At 41.3% G+C, this 8911-nt stretch overlaps 1 pseudogene; it reads left to right on the top strand.

The window, feature by feature from the left end:
* LOC113457746 overlaps positions 1 to 6002 on the top strand; it is a 7802-nt pseudogene extending 1800 nt beyond the window's left edge.
* The last annotated feature ends 2909 nt before the right edge of the window (positions 6003 to 8911 follow it).

The following is an 8911-nucleotide window of genomic DNA, read 5'->3' as shown; positions in this document are numbered from 1 at the left end:
AAAAACCAAAAAAAAAAAAAAAAAAAAAAAAGTGTAATCAAGAACAAACAACTCATCCACACCTACAGATACACAACATATAAATATGTAAATGGAGTTAAAATAAATATTTGAATTCATATAGCATGAGTCTGCCTTTTGCAGAAACCTCTTCCTTAGGAAAGAATCAAATGAGTCCTTGAAGTCAAAAGCAGATGTAACTATCCGTTATCTTCTGTCTAGAACTAGGAAGAGCCAGCAGGAAGCTGAGCTGTTTGGCAAAACCCACTGTGACCATTAACTCAGAGGGAGATGTGGTCACCATCAAAACCAAAAGCATCCTTAAAAACAGTGAGACTCCTTCAAGCTGGGGGAGGAGTTTGAGAAAATCACACCCAGGTTGTGCAAAAACAAGGTGAGACCTTAGACCTTCAGAGAACTGCATTTAATTATAAATCTTGTATTGGGTGCAATGGCCAGCATACATTTCAGGGATTCTTAGACAATCTTTTGCCTAAACACTGACTGTGAAGATGTTGAAAGTCTACATTAAGATCTCTTCAGATCTGACACATTTTATTACTTGTTCTAGTTTTACTTCTGTGGATGAGACAAACATCTGACAAAAGAGTACAAAGGGTTTATTTGACTCCAGTTCCAGGCCGTGGCCCCTCATTTCAGGGACGTCAAGGGAGGAACAGCTAGTCACATCTCATCCACAGTCAGCAGAGAAGAAACAAACTCTTCCTTCCTTTCTCACTTGCTCTCAGCTAGTTCTTTCTCATATTGTTCATGCTCCTCTTCCCCAGCCCAAGGAATGGTACCGAACATAGGGCTGGGTCCTCCTACATCAAGTAGCCATCAGAACGATCTCCCACAGCCATATCACAGGCCAACCTGATCAAGGTAATCCCTCACTAGGACTCTTCGCAGGTCGCTCTAGGTCCTATGAAGTTGACCACTACGTTTCCCCCTGGGTGGGGAGATGAAACCTTTGGTGAACCCCTGAAAATGCACATTAGACAGTGGTTCTGATGAGATGCTCAGTGGGCCACATTTGGAGAGTACGTAGCCCCCTGGAAAACAAAAGTTCTCCCTTTCATTTTGTCAGCTCCACACATGGAGTTTTACAGTGCACACAACTTGTATTAGCTGATATAGATGAGGCTGTAGCCCTGTAACAAATGAGTCTGAGGGTCTCAGTGCCTGAACACAATGGAGAAGTACTTCTAACTCAAAATACATATGAAGTGTTGATATAGAGATGAGGAGGTGTGTGTGTGTGTGTGTGTGTGTGTGTGTGTGTGTGTGCGTGCATGTGTGTGTGTAGCTTTTTATCTCTCAGAGACCCAGGCCAAAGGAGGCTCACATACCCCATCATCCCCCATTCCTTCACACTGCACCATTATGTGGACCCCTCAGCCCAAAGAGAGAGCAGGAGAGTCCACACTGTTCATTTTCACAGCCTCAAAACAACACACATAGCTTTTACTTGCATCTCATGCCTCCAATTGAAATATAGCATTTATTTATAATATATATTTTACCTATATTTTGTTTATTGCATGTTATCAGTTCCCCCATAGTAGAGAGTACCATCTCAACAACGGTGTTTTTCATCTTTTTCACAGAGCCCAGTGGTTGGTGTATAGTAGTTGACCAATAAATCCTTTCTGTTTGAGGGAAAGAGCTCAGCAGAGGACTGTTAATCTCTACTAAGGTCAATATTCTGATGAAAAGATTTATTATACCCTTTTGCCATAGAGTTACTAAATAAACATGAGACTTTGAATTCCAGTACATGTAAATTGAAAGACTTTTGGCCTGAGACAATTAATAAAGGCCTCTGAGATATCTGTGATGCAATCTTTAAAAGAAACTAGGAAAACAAGTCCTTAAAACCATGGATAAGAGCGGGAGGGGACTTTTCTCCTTAGCTGCATTGGGACTTTGGGAATTGCTCTCATGTTGTTGAAGCTGATACTTACTTCTGATTGATAAAAATAAGATTGTTTCTAGACTGCCAAAGGTAAAGTTTCACTTCCTCAAGTCGTCACTTTAATTTTGTAAATCTTTCCCCTCCCCAGAAGAATCACCCAGCAAAGTGCTGCTGGGAAGGTTTTAAAACAAAAACTTTAATATCGTCTAAGGCCAAGGTGCCACAACAGATGAGAAGACTTTTAAGACATCAGTGCTCAAATGTGCCAAGCCGAATTCAGTCCTGTTTTACAGAGTACAGTAACCTTAGATAACAATGCCTTGGTGCATGTTCAGGACTGGGATGGCAAAGAGGCCACAGTCTGCAGACGGCTGGTAGATGGGAAAATGGTGGTGGTGGTGAGCAGTGTCTCGCTTTCTTCCTTGACTCCTATAACACCTACCAGAAAAGCACCCAGGGAGCCTGCCCTAAAGCAAAGAAATGAGCCTGGCTTCTCTTACAAGAGTTGAGAGAAAACATGTGCAGTCAACTCTATCTTCATCAGAGTTTGAAACACATAGGGATTGAGGAGTTGAACTCTAAAAAGAATTTAAAAATAATGTGTCCCTGGTTCTCCCCCGACACAAGAAAGAAAGCAGGCATAGATTTGTGCGATAACAAAGTCTTCAACAGCGAAGGAAGGTTGCTGTGTTGCTCTGCCCTGTAGCGGGATCGATTTGTCACTGCTTAGAAGAAAAGAGGGTTTGAGTTTGGTGTGAAGCTGAGGTTGTTCTCAGTGTGTGGGCAAGTAAACACAACCAAGGGCAAGTGTGTGTCTCTACAACACCCCCATGTTATTCTTGATTAATCCTCACTCTAATCCTGTGAGCTAAAATGCACTAGTCCATAGAACAGAAAACGGATTCATTCATACAATGGCTTGCCTACACACAGAGAGCTAGAGTGTGGGGGTGTTGGGATTAGAACTCAACTGGCTGAATGCTTTTTTTGAGCCCTTCTGCTTCGCTCAGCAAGGCTTCCCAGGTACCTTTCCAAGTCTGGAGATGGGAGGGAACCCAATGATTCTTATCCCAAGCTCTACCAGCACCGAAATTAAATAAAAAGAAAACCATCTCAGGCATAATGTAACAGTTAAAGGAAAGATATGTGCAGTCTGCACTGAGGAGAACAAAAAGCCTGCCTTACTCTCAACACAGGATGTTTTTCTTGCTGAAAGGAAGGTTGAGTTTTATTCTTTGTTACATTAAGAGGAGAGGATTAAGAATGAATTTATTGCTGGACAGTGATGGCACATGCCTTTTTAATCCCAGCTCTTGGGAGGCAGAGGCAGGTGGATCTCTGTGAGTTCAAGGCCAGTCTGGTCACAAAGTGACTTTCAGAACATCCAGGGCTACACAGAGAAGACTTGTCTTGAAAAATGAATGAGTTTACTGCTTTCTATAATGATATTAGCCAGTAGGATAGCAATGGTTCAATAATAACAATCAATTTCACTAGAAGAATGCTAGACTTAGAATCTAAGTTTATCTCTGTCAATCAGAACTTTGGAAAAGTTGTTGAATCTTCCCATGACTCAGAAGTCCTTAAGCAGTAGGCAGTGCCTTAAAAAGGCTTTCTGAGAGAACTGAACACCATATGGGTTTGTCTGTTCTCTCAAAGTCATGCAATGCCACATCCATGTAAGTTAGTAAACTTACTAAAAAACTAAACAGCACATTAGATAGCCAAAATGCTTTGATATAGAGCCTTAAAATACTTAAATAAATAAAAGTTTCAGATTCCAAACTATATTCTCTTCTCCTTTCATATCTCTAAATATGTAATTACATAACTTAGCCCACATATGTAGACCCACTATGGTTAATATGTATCTGTATTATCTAATATAAATATCTTTTCAAACTTCCCAGAATTGTCATATGTGGATAACACTGAGTTAATATTTTTTAGGTGTCAATTTTATCAGTTTTACTGAAACATTTCCATCTTCTATCTTCTAGGAGAATTTGTGAATAATGTCACCTGTACTCGTATGTACCAGAGAGTATTAGAGCACTCAGTCTCAAGGTCTTGGTGCTTTCAAATTGTGACCCAACCTGCTGATGTTATTTTGAATAAAATTTCCAGGTATAATCTAATGACTGTTTGCACAATTATCAACATGTGACTCATTTTTTAAATGTGGCATCATGACAGAGTTAGCAAAAGAATGTGTGAGAGAGGGGTAGCCTCGTCTATGCAGTGCACAGGTAGGATTAGATATTCAGGTATTTCTTCTCTCAGTAAGCATAGCATATCCACCCTAACTAAATATGATCTTGACTGTATTAATAAATAACATTATCTTTGAACAAACAGCTTAGTATATAGTGTTATGCTGGAGATGAATATAAAAGACATATGTAGAACTAAGGAACACCCCAACTGAATGCCCAACTATGTTACAAAGAACACGGCAAGCACAGCCACACGGCAGAAAGTCGTCATGACTGAGAGCAGTGTGTTCTATCTGCAGTGGAACCCACCTTAGGCCTGGAGTAATTTAGAAAATACATGGATCTGTCACCTAGCTTTGTAGATAGGTTAAAAAGGCCCTAATCAATCACTGTCCACACTAATCCTGGGAACTTGATGAACAAAATGTTACAAAACAAGTGGCCATTGCTGGGCAAAATGCTCTGACATCACTTTTGTGAATTCATTTTGTAACTAATTTTGAAATTGATTTTGTACTTAGAAAAAAGGGTTTCATAGACCTCAAAGACTTCAGTCTGAGTAGAGAAGCAAAGGTTCAGTCCCTTCTTCTCTTCCCAATATTTAGAGAAGTTGTTTTCCCACACACCATGGCCTTGATACAGTGTGCACCACCTGGCTTATGTCAGTTATCATTATTTAGAATATTTGAGGATTATGGAAATATCTAAAGGAGGCATAACCAGCTCTTTAGACCATATTCTGCAAGTTAGATGTTCTCAATGTATTACTAGAAAAGACAGAGAAAACTTCACTTGCTCAAAGCAGGCGATTCTAGGCATGGTCATGCACACCTGTAATACAGTACTCCGAAAGCAGGATTGTGAGTATAATAGGCTACATAGCAAAGCTCCATCTTGTTAAACCAAGAATAAATAAATGAATGAATATAAAATTTATTTAAATAATAGAGTTAATGTTTTGTAAAAGGGCATTTTCTGTTCTGAGTGCCCAGTCCCAAATAATCACTCTGAGGCTTATATAAATTATAAATGCTTGGCCAATAGCTCAGGTTTATTTCTAACTAGCTCTTACAACTTAACCCATTTCTATTACTCCATTACTGCCCTAATAAGGCTCATGGCCTTTACTTCTATCCCATTTTGTATGCTTGACTCATTCTCTCTCTGGCTGGAGATTCATCTCTCCTCCCTTCTCCTTCCCATCATCCTTAGTTTGGTTGCCCCACCTATATGCTTCCTGCATGGCTACTGGCCAATTAGCATTTTATTAAACCAATTCAAGTGACATTTTTTTTTCTTGTCTTTTTGAGACAGGATTTGGGCCTGTCCTGGAACTAGTTCTTGTAGCTACTGGCCAACTAGCATTTTATTAAACCAATTCAAGTGACATTTTTTTTTTCTTGTTTTTTTGAGACAGGATTTGGGCCTGTCCTGGAACTAGTTCTTGTAGACCAGGCTGGCCTCTAACTCACAGAGATCCACCTGCCTCTGCCTTCCGAATACTGGGATTAAAGGCATGTGCCACCACCGCCCGGCTCCAGTGACAAATCTTTCTAGTGTACAAGAGGATTATTCCACAGCAATGTTCAATATTTTCTGTCTAGTAAACGAGAAAACAATGTTCTACTTGAATAATTGAGATAATAATAATAACCTGAAAAGAACAATAAATATCAATATGGAGAGTAAATTGTTCTCACCAATTTTGTATTTTTTATGTGAATAACGAGAAAAAAATAAACTTATAAAGAGGGAAGACTTATTTTGGTTCTCGGTTTCCAAGGTTTCAGTCCATGACTGAATGTCTCTTTGGCTTTTAGACCTGTGGCAAGATAGGACGTAGGGGCAGGGAGGATGTGTTGGAGTAAAGCTGTTCTCTTCATGAGTCAAGGAGCAAAGGGAGATAAGGGGGATGAGGGGCCCAAATCCCCTGAAAGAGCAAGCCCCTAGTGACCTAACTCCTTCCTGCTGCCTGTGAATCCCACCACTTCCTAATGGCTCTATAGCCTGGGGACCAAGCCACCAACACTGGGGATTTTGGCCTACTGCACAATCCACACCGTAGCAGTGATTGTCTTTGGACAGTCACTTTTGTCTGGGACTAAACATATCCTCTGTGTTCAACATATCCTCTGAGGAAGTCTTCTCTGTGAGATGTTTCTAAAGGCATGGACTAAAATTCAGAGAGCTTAAATATTTTGTCTAAAGACTCACAGCTCATCAACACCAGGGCAGAGCTACACAAACTCAGCTTGTGACTCAAAAATCTGTGTTCTTCAGCTCTGAAGCCAGATGCTTCTCCAGAAACAAAGGTAATAATTTAGTCTCTTTTGGTGTCAGAGTGTAATAACAACAACGTACAACTCTGTACTGTGAACTGGAGGGCTGGCAAGGCAGCTCAGCAGGTAAAGGTGCTTGCCACCAAGCCTAGCAAGCCAAGTTCCATCCTTAGAACTCACAAGATAGAAGGGGAGAGCAGACCCCTGAAAGTTTCCCTCTGAACTCCACACACACGCCTGGAATATGTAGGCATCCAGATAGAATAAACCACTGTAATAAAAGCATCTAAAAACCCGAAAGATTAACTTGAATTTGTAAATCCTGAGAAATCTACCCCACCTGAATGCTCATGTCCTGAAGGGATCGGGGAGATAATCTGCCTCCGCTGCAGGCTCAGGAGTAGAGAGCACTTAGGTCCGCTCACCTGAGTGAGCCAGAGTTTCCAGGAAGGGTGGTCACTCTATGATCAGATCTAAGGACAGGAAGCAAGCCAGAACCTCCAGGTTTGAGATCAGCATTACCGATTAGTGTCTTCTCTCGGGAAGACTGATGGGTGTTTAGAAAGTGTGGGGTGACATGAAAATATACTTTTAGCACTAGGCAGGACCCCGAAGACCCAAGAGTAGAATTCTTCACTCAACACAGAGAATGGAGGTGCAGGTGCCTCAGACATGAAGGGGCAAATCTTTTTTCTATTGTGTGCTCTTCTCTTAGTAAATTCTACCAGTCGCGGTACAGCATCACGGACAAAATCAAAGGAAAAAAAAGCCTTTTAAGCAGACCACTTTAAGCAGATTTTTTTTCTTTGAAAACTGTCCTCCGATCCTGAGCGGCGCTTCTCCCCAGCTTCTTGTGTGCCACGACTACAAACGTGCACCGCGGGAGCTGCCTGGATTCGGGGTGTTGTTCAAGCTGGCCCTGAATTTCTAGATCAAGCCATGCTTTTGTCTCAGCCTCCTGAGAAGCTGAGACTACAGGCACACCCCGCCTTGACCAGACTTGTTAATGAGAGAATTATGTAAATAAATTGAATACAGTCCAAAGCCTGTGCAAGCAGGACTCTGCTGATGGGGGCTCTTTAAGCTTTATGGCGTGGAGTCCTCCTCACTCAGGAGAGGGGGCTTCTTTGTACAAAATGTATGACTTAATTTTAATTACTAGCATTTTTCACCTTTTTTAGCATGAACCTCTCCTCTGGAGATGCCGGATGCCAAAAAACAAAAGCAAGACAAACAAAACAAGCAGAGCTTCAAGCTGCTTGTCTTGTGCTCCTTGCATTGCCCCGGAAGGCTCCAGAGAACACCTTGAAAAGACCTATTCTCTTCCTGTCCAGTAGTCCCCACTTTCTCTTGTTACACCCAGCTTTTCCATACTAAAAATTTATCTGCTGCAATCGCTGCCAGGAATTAAGTAGTTTGTGTCCTGTTGCTCTAATGTTGATGGAAGATCGGCATGGGGAAAGACACAATTATTGCATAAAGTTGTGATGACACAATGAGATAAAATTCACATCGATTGTTTCAAATAAGGGGTTGTTCTTTTCTAAGCTTTATCAAGATATGGTTCACACACTAAAGTTCACTTGCTAAAGTTCACAGCTCAATGGTATATTTAGGATGTTAATAAAATTGTCAACCATAATCTAATTATAAAAATTTCATCATCTCACCCCTCCCTCCCCCCCACACAAAAACCTGGATTACTAGGGTATGTTGTTTTTCTTGATTTCGAGTAATGGATTTTGTGGTCCTTGAACACCAAGCACCGATTTATCAAGTGTGGGGGGACACATATGAAAGACGCTGTATTATGCTTGACAGTCTTTGCCTATTCCTTTAAGGAGAGACTAACATATGTTTCAGAATAACAAGGTTCTGGTTTATCCTGAATTATAAACACGCGGTGTATTCAGAAAGGCCTAGTCAGAATTACTTAAGTAATTCTGGCACCTCTCTCTCAATGCCACATTGCTGTGTGCTGTGTTCACTTCCTAGATAGTTAGAAGTTACGTTCCTTACATCCCATCATAACTCTCAAATACATCTTAATGAACAAGATTTAGGATGGAAACGTAGCTCAGGGGAAGAGCATTTGACTAGCATGTGCAAGGCCTTGGGTTTGACCCCTAGCACAAGTAAACAAAACACCCTAAGGATGTCATAAAGTGGAAGTTTTGCATTCCGCCCAAGCCGTATCAGTGCGGCGCTGCGTGCGCAGATGAGAGCTACCGGACGTGAGGCTCTTGGGTCTGTCATTGTTGTCACAAGCATTAGGGTTGCCCCCACGTCATAAATAGCTAGACTGCTGGCTAAACTATCAGAAGCAGATGTTTTCAAAGATTAGAACCTAGGAAATCCAAGACCATGATGTCTTAGGAAAGGGAAATATTTCAAAAGAAAACCAACACAGCGTCTTCTGAGGCCCAGCTTTCATGGCTGTGCTGAGACTCGGTAATAAGAACAGTGGCCTCACGGCAGTGTAAGAACAGTGGCCTCAC

Source organism: Microtus ochrogaster, linkage group LG5 (assembly GCF_000317375.1).
Source record: "Microtus ochrogaster isolate Prairie Vole_2 linkage group LG5, MicOch1.0, whole genome shotgun sequence".
NCBI lineage: Eukaryota > Metazoa > Chordata > Mammalia > Rodentia > Cricetidae > Microtus > Microtus ochrogaster.
This window is presented reverse-complemented; position numbering and strand designations above follow the sequence as displayed.